Genomic DNA, 8073 nt, shown 5'->3' with positions numbered 1-8073 from the left:
CTAGGAGGGAGGGAGGGAGGGAGGAAACCACATTTGGTTAATGATTGACTGGTAGCTTCCGAGAAATGCCAAACGCCCTTTTGATCCCTGTTATTGGTAGAAATCACATTTGGAAAACCCCAATAATACTAATAATAAGCAGGGTGAAGGGAGAGAGAACAGCAGCCAGCTATGATGGTTCCTAAAAGTAAGAGATGCAGATAATGGGAGAGGGGTGGGGTCTCACAGAGCCCTCCCCACCCTGCCATTTCTGCTTTATCCCGGGCTGCTGGGTCAGCATCTGACAACAGAAGGGGGTGGGATGGAGGACAAGTGCTGGGGGAGCAGGGAATGCAAACCAGCCTGTGTGGATGAATTGCTCCCTTCCTCGCCTGTTCAAGAAGCCCCATTTTGACACTGCTGCCTTCTTTCCCAAGAAGAGCCCTGCTGTAGCTGGATCAAGCAAAAGCGAGCCCATATAGTGCAGCATCATGTTCTGACAGTTGCCAACCAGATGCCCCAATGAGAAGCCCCTGCACAGGACCTGAGCAGAGCAGCTGCACTCTGCTCATAGGTGCTCCCCAGCAGCTGGTCTCTGACACTGGAGGGAGAAGGTAGCCATTGTGGCTCGTAGCCACTGATAGTCATGTTGCCTGCTTTTCCTCACGGGAGATAAAGTTTTGTGCTCAGGTTCCAGACCTTCCTCACTTTATTTTCAGCTGTTGTTGCATCAACGCAGTTTCATTAGGCAAAGGCAGTAGATTTTGGGGGGCATGCAGGCTGAGGGGCTTTGCTGACTGCAGGGTGGAAGGGGGAGTTTTGCTGCTCCACTCCTGACATGTTTCCCTCCCCAAATCTGCTGTTTGCATTTCAGTGGGGTCTTCCACTTGGCACCAGTGGAGGCTTCCTAACAGCTCCAGTGGGTATGTTTTGTCCAGACCATCAGATGAACTCAGGGAGCTCCCTAACAATGTAACTCAGACCATCAGTCCATCCAGATTCTAGGATAGAATCACCCTGCCAACCTGGTGTTTTGAACTAGGACTCCGATCAAGTCAGGATGGCCCAAAGGGGAGGGGAGCTGAGAATTGTAGCATCATGCTGGCAGACAGGGGTCTTTCCCAGCCCCACCTGGGGACTGAACCTGGGACCTTCTGCATACAGAGTAGCACCGGCCCCAAGGTGGCTCAGTTATTTACAGAGCAAAAAGAAATATGCATAGCAGGTCATTGCCTTCACACAGTAAACATCATGCTTAGTTTGCTCCTGAGAACTGCAATATTGGTGGGGTTGGCATTGTATGGAATACTGTGGCAAAGGCACTGTTTTCTAGGGTACCAAAACAACAGAAACATGAATTTTCATGGTGGTACGTAAGAATCTCAGAGGAGCCCTATGAAGTCAGATGCACTAATGGGAAGGCCACAAGCAGGGCATGAGGTGCTTCTGATCATGAAGGCATACCCTCCAAGCGTCCCGATTCTCCAGGGACAGTCCTGGAATTGCAGACGCCACCCTAGTTTTTTATTTGATCCCAGAATGTTCCAGTTTTCCTCTAACCCCCCCCCCCCTACATCTCAGAGAACAAAAGTGGTGGAGTGATCTGCAACACACACACACACACACACACACACCATTTTTGGAAAAGGAGCCCCCCCTGTGTGTAGGTGCAAAGCGGACTCTTGCTTATACTGAAAATAAAATACCTGCACAAAATGAAGGAAATAGTGAAGCTGGCAAAAGAAACCCTTCCTATAATTTTGAAGAAAAATGTAACCAATCCATTTTTAATGCTTCTGATGCATTAAAAAATATACATGCTACTCTTAATGTAGTTTCATTAACTTTTTCTGGGCATCAGCCTCTCCCAGCACCAACCATTCTCTGAAGCCATGTTCTGGTTTGGGGCCTCACAGGGCTCCAGCTTTTGTCCCAGAAATCCTCTTAGACTCCTAGCCTCCCCCCTTCTCTCTCTCTCTCTCTCTCTCTCTCTCTCTCTCTCTCTCTCTCTCTCATGCCTACCCCCTCCCCGCTCAGCTTTCCTTGACTGCCTCTTCAGGTCTGGGGGTTGGTCCTTGAGCAACAGGGAAATGTCTGCAGGGCTCAGCCCCCTTGGAGCTTTGCCCTTCCTAAGGGACAGATTTATCCCTTTTTCTCCACACTTTCTCCAGGCTGCTCCAGACTCACATGATAGCTGCCTCCAGGTATCTGAAGGGTTGTCAGTCATGCAGGTGACAGGTCAGCATCCTCTTTCTTCTGTTGCCCCAGAGGGCAAGGGCAGAACCAGTATGAAGGAAATGGCAGGGGAGCAGATTTCAGCAGAATGTTTGGAGAAACTTTTTAGCACCAAGTGCTGTGCTGGGATGGAGGCTGCCTGTCTCAGAGACGCTAAGCTCTTCTTTCTGCTGCAAGCATTTTAGCAGAGCTTGTGTAGCTGCCTGTCAGGGATGCTGTAGCTGCACTGAGCAGGTGGAGCGTGGAAATACATTAGATGGCCTCTAAAGGACCTTCCAACTTATAAATAAAGGTTCAAACTGCCTGGCTGGATCAGACCAGTTTCTGCCTTGTCCAGCATCCAACCATGGTGTTTTTAGGAAGCCCACAATTGGTGGGCGTGAAGGCAAGCCAGTGGCTAGCCAACATGCCTAATAACCTCATCCTCCCCCTTCCCTCACCAAGTCATTGTTCTAACTCCCTTTAGGAGGCATCTAAGCCACAGCCCATCACCATGTCTCAGGGCAGTAGCCACTCTCATTGCTGGCCACCTGAGGAAGTGAGATTCTCCTCGTTGGCAGAGACAGGATCCCTGTAGGCCAGAGGGTGGCCCAGGAGGGAAGAGGAGAAATGAGAGCTATTTCTGGAGGGTCCCTCATAGCCCCTGCCTCCAACTCACTTGAGGACTTCAGTGGAGTGAGGAATGAGGAATAAGGAAGTGGGGGGGGGGGGTGTTGGGTCTCAGGGGAGACAGACAAGGAGGTGGGCGACACATGGCTCTGGGAGACTTACCAAGGGAGCACCAGAGCTGCAGCCCCCAAGATGCCTGGGTGCCCACGGTCGGACATCGGCTGTGGCAGCTGAGGGAGGGTGCCTCGGTGGATGAGGGAAGAGAGGACTGGGCCCAGAGGGTTAAGGGCTGCCTGATTGTTCACTGCTGCTTTGCCAAATCCATCTGCAAATCGTTGCCTGGGTCAGAGGCTTAGTCCAGATCAGAATTAAACCCTTTAAGGGCTATAAAAATCGAGGAGCCACCAGACCTCCCCTCCCCTCCCCATTACTTGTGTTTAGCTGCAGTGAATTTTCCTAGACTTCCTGGGGGACGGGAAAGAGGAGGCACCATCTAACTTTCTTTGTGAAAAGACAGGCATGAACAGCCCATGATCAGGGGAAGGGGCCTCTCCGTTGTTGGGTTGTTGGGTTTGAGTACAGTGGCCATAGCTGTTAAATCTCCAGGAACAGGGAGTGATGTTTGTTATTTACAGAGGGGGTTCTTGCTCTGTGCCAGTAGAGTGGGCCCAGCATTCTGGGAGGAGAATTCACAGAGGGGGAGCAATTTTGCCTGTTATCATTCTTCTTAGGCTAGTGAAGAAGCCAAGAGATATGCATCTTTGTTCCCAAAAGGCAGAGTCCATTTTCTCCCAGACGTGAAGGGAGGAGGGAAGCCGGAGGGAAAGAGATGGGAAGACAGTGTTCTGTGTATCACAAGTTGCCACATTTGCCTTGCCAGAAATTGGCAGCATGGCAGGGAATCTAGCAATTCAAAAGTAACAGTCAGGAATAGCTAAGGAAAGGTCGCACAAGCGTTTTCATGGTTCTTTGACCATGGGCTGTGAACAGTTGTCTCTGGAGGTGTCTTTGAGGTTCTTTGGAGCCAGGTAGTTGTTCCATATTGTCAGTGTCAGGAAGTTTGACCTACAACTGTGTGTGCAGCCAGTGGTGTCAAGACGTGAGGGGGATAGCTTGGAGCCATATCACTCTGGTATTGGAAGTTTGCTATATATTTCTCAATAGAGTTGTTGTTCTTTAGTTGTTTAGTCGTGTCCGACTCTTCGTGACCCCATGGACCAGAGCATGCCAGGGACTCCTGTCTTCCACTGCCTCCCGCAGTTTGGTCAAACTCATGCTGGTAGCTTCAAGAACACTGTCCAACCATCTCGTCCTCTGCCGACCCCTTCTCCTTGTGCCCTCCATCTTTCCCAACATCAGGGTCTTTTCCAGGGAATCTTCTCTTCTCATGAGGTGGCCAAAGTATTGGAGCCTCAGCTTCACGACATGTCCTTCCAGTGAGCACTCAGGGCTGATCTTCTTGCAGTCCATGGGACTCTCAAGAGTCTCCTCCAGCACCATAATTCAAAAGCATCAATTCTTCGGCGATCAGCCTTCTTTATGGTCCAGCTCTCACTTCCATACATCACTACTGGGAAAACCATAGCTTTAACTATACGGACCTTTGTTGGCAAGGTGATGTCTCTGCTTTTTAAGATGCTGTCTAGGTTTGTCATTGCTTTTCTCCCAAGAAGCAGGCGTCTTTTCATTTCGTGGCTGCTGTCACCATCTGCAGTGATCATGGAACCCAAGAAAGTAAAATCTCTCACTGCCTCCATTTCTTCCTCTTCTATTTGCCAGTAGGTGATGGGACCAGTGGCCATGATCTTTGTGGCATGATCTACTCAATAGAGTAGACCAGATTAAGTTACTCTGTTAGAATCTTGAGTAGGGTTTGTAAATAGCAGCCTGGAGGGGGGCTGACACAAGCTTTTGTTATTTGTAGTTATTGTTTTAAGCGGTCATCTTCAAGACCAGAGAAGCTGAAGTGCTTTGTACTGTATATAGTGACTGGTCCAACTTGCCTGACTGGGAGTCAGTGTCTAGTATGCTGTTTCACTTTGGCAATTCCTTGGTGTGGTAGAAGTTGGTAGAGCAAAATGATTATTGCTGGTGTGTAACCAAATCTCTTAGTTTTTCCAGAGACATGCTCAACTGATTAAAATGTTGGGGTTTGCAGTGCATGATGTGTACATGGTCATGGTTCCTACTGTTTTGGTAAAAATGAGAGTGGGTGTTGGATATTCTCTCCGTGTGAGAGAATCATTTGTTCCAGAAATGGAGAAGTTTCAAGAAGCAGCAGAAGGCTAATATTGTTTTGTCTATGCAAGGACATTTTCTGTGGGAACTGTTCTCTGGACATGTGCGGTGTGACAGGAAGTACTGAAGACGGTTCTGTGTAACTTGTAACTTGTTGTGAATCCCTTGCTTGCATCTTGCAGGAAGCAGAGAGAGTGTCTTGGACTCTTGTTGGATTCTAAGCATGCCTTGAACACAGCATTGGTGAATGTCTGTATATATTTGTACCAATATGCTTTTATGGCTGTCAAGTAAACTTGACTGAATCTTTATGGCACCCATGAGTGTTTATTGCCCACTGTGTTTACCTTCAGCTCCGAAGATGCTTCCATGGAAAGAGCTGCATTGAGATGGCTGGGACAAGTTCCACAGGGGGGAAAGCACTGGGACATCCGATCTCGGTGATCATGGGCAGGAGGCGGAGTTACGCTAAGACCAGACCATGTCATTACCGAGGAGGCAGGTTTAGTCGTTGTTTGAAGACTATCCCTGCCTCCGGGTCTGGCCTTGACCGGATGGATACTGGAATCAACAGGGGAAACCCACATGACCTGAAGGTGTTGCTGTGCAATGCCAGGTCAATGATGAATAAAACCACTGCCATCCACGACTTGATTGTGGATGGAGGATTTGACCTGGCATGTGTGACAGAGACCTGGTTGGAGGAAGCAGATGGGCCTGTCCTTGCCACTGCTTGCCCACCAGGTTTCTCTTACGCACAGCAACCCAGGTCATGTGGGCGGGGAGGGGGGGTTGCAGTGATTTTTAGGAAGTCACTAGCTTGCACCAGGTGTCCTACTGGGAAGATCCAGTTCTCTGAGTGCATGTTCTGGAAGTTGGGCAATAGGGGCAGTACAGGATTCCTTTTGGTGTACCGACTTCCCCGCTGCACCAAGGATTCCCTGTCCGAGCTGCTTCAGGTCGTGGTGGATTTTCTCCTGGAGACACCTAGTTTGGTTGTCCTAGGGGATTTTAACATCCATGCCGACACGACCTTACAAGGGGCTGCTTGGGACTTCGTGGAAAGCATGGCCTCCATGGGGCTGTCCCTGAATAAGTTTGGCCCAACTCATAGTCATGGACATGCCTTAGACCTGGTGTTCACCTCTAGTGACATGGGTGATCTGAAACTAAGTAAAAGTGAAACAAAAGAAGTGCCATGGTCAGATCACTTCCTGGTGCAACTGGACTTCTCCGCGACCCTTCCCCTCTGCAGGGAGGTGGGACCAATTCGGATGGTCCGCCCCCGCCACTTAATGGATCCAAATGGTTTCCAGAGAGTGGTAGGGGATGCTTTAACCCATGTTGATGGCCTTTCAGCTGATTCCCTGGTGGCCCGCTGGAATGCGGAGTTAACCAGGGCTATTGACTGTCTGGCTCCGAAGCGCCCTCTCCAATTGCATGGAGCCCGGACAGCCCCGTGGTTTTCTTCGGAGCTGAGGGCGATGAAACAATCGTTGAGACGGTTAGAGCATCAGTGGCGGAAAACTCACTCCGAATCTGACCGGACACAGGTTAGAGCTCAACGTCGAGCCTACCAAGTGGCGATAGCGACGGCGAAGAAGACTTTCTTCACCGCCTCTATTGCATCTGCAGAAAATAGTAGCAGGAGACTTTTTCAGGTGGTTCGCAATTTAACGGAACCACCTTTACCATCGGGGCCTTGTAAAGACCCCAAGATCTCCTGCAACGATTTTGCAAAGTTTTTTGCAGATAAAATCACTCATATTCGGAAGGAGCTAGACACCACTGTGGGAGCAGGGCCGGGGTGGGGGGTGGGGGCTAGAGCTCTGTCTGGTCAAGTTGCATGGAATCAATTTCAATCCGTTACCCCCGAGGATGTGGACAGGCTGCTTGGACGCGTGAAACCAACCACCTGTCTCCTTGATCCTTGCCCATCCTGGCTAATAAAAGCTAGCCGGGAAGGGCTGGGCGATGGGCTCTGCGGGGTGGTGAATGCTTCCCTCTGTGAGGGAACATTCCCAGATCCGCTGAAAGAGGCGGTCATTAAACCGCTTCTTAAAAAACCATCTTTAGACCCAGCCAGTATGGCCAACTATCGCCCAGTCTCAAATCTTCCATTCTTGGGCAAGGTGATTGAGCGCGTGGTTGCTGAACAACTCCAGGCACGCCTGGAGGATGCGGACCATTTGGATCCCTTCCAATCGGGATTCAGGCCTCACCATGGGACTGAAACTGCCTTGGTCGCGCTGGTTGATGATCTCCCGCGAGCTAGGGACAAAGGTGAGAGTTGTTTCCTGGTTCTGCTGGATCTCTCAGCGGCGTTTGATACCATCGACCATAACATCCTTCTGGACCGTCTAGAGGGGCTGGGAGCTGGGGGCACTGTTATACAGTGGTTTCGCTCCTTCCTCCTGGGCCGTGTTCAGAAAGTGCTAGTGGGGGATGAGTGTTCAGACCCCTGGGCCCTCACTTGTGGGGTGCCTCAGGGTTCCGTCCTCTCCCCCATGCTTTTTAACATCTATATGAAGCCGCTGGGAGAGATCATCAGGGGGTTTGGACTGGGTGTCCATCAATATGCAGATGATACCCAGCTCTACCTCTCTTTCAAATCAGAACCAGTGAAGGCGGTGAAGGTCCTGTGTGAGTGCCTGGAGGCGGTTGGAGGATGGATGGCGGCTAAAGGATTGAAGTTGAATCCTGACAAGACAGAAGTACTGTTTTTGGGGGACAGGGGGCGGGCTGGTGTGGAGGACTCCCTGGTCCTGAATAGGGTAACTGTGCCCCTGAAGGACCAGGTACGCAGCCTGGGAGTCATTTTGGACTCACAGCTGTCCATGGAGGCGCAGGTCAATTCTGTATCCAGGGCAGCTGTCTACCAACTCCACCTGGTATGCAGGCTGAGACCCTTCCTGTCCGCAGACTGTCTTGCCAGAGTGGTGCATGCTCTAGTTATCTCCTGCTTGGACTACTGCAACACGCTCTACGTGGGGCTACCTTTGAAGGTGACTC

The sequence above is a fragment of the Podarcis tiliguerta genome (genome assembly GCF_965153285.1).
Source record: "Podarcis tiliguerta genome assembly, chromosome: Z".
NCBI lineage: Eukaryota > Metazoa > Chordata > Lepidosauria > Squamata > Lacertidae > Podarcis > Podarcis tiliguerta.
This window is presented reverse-complemented; position numbering follows the sequence as displayed.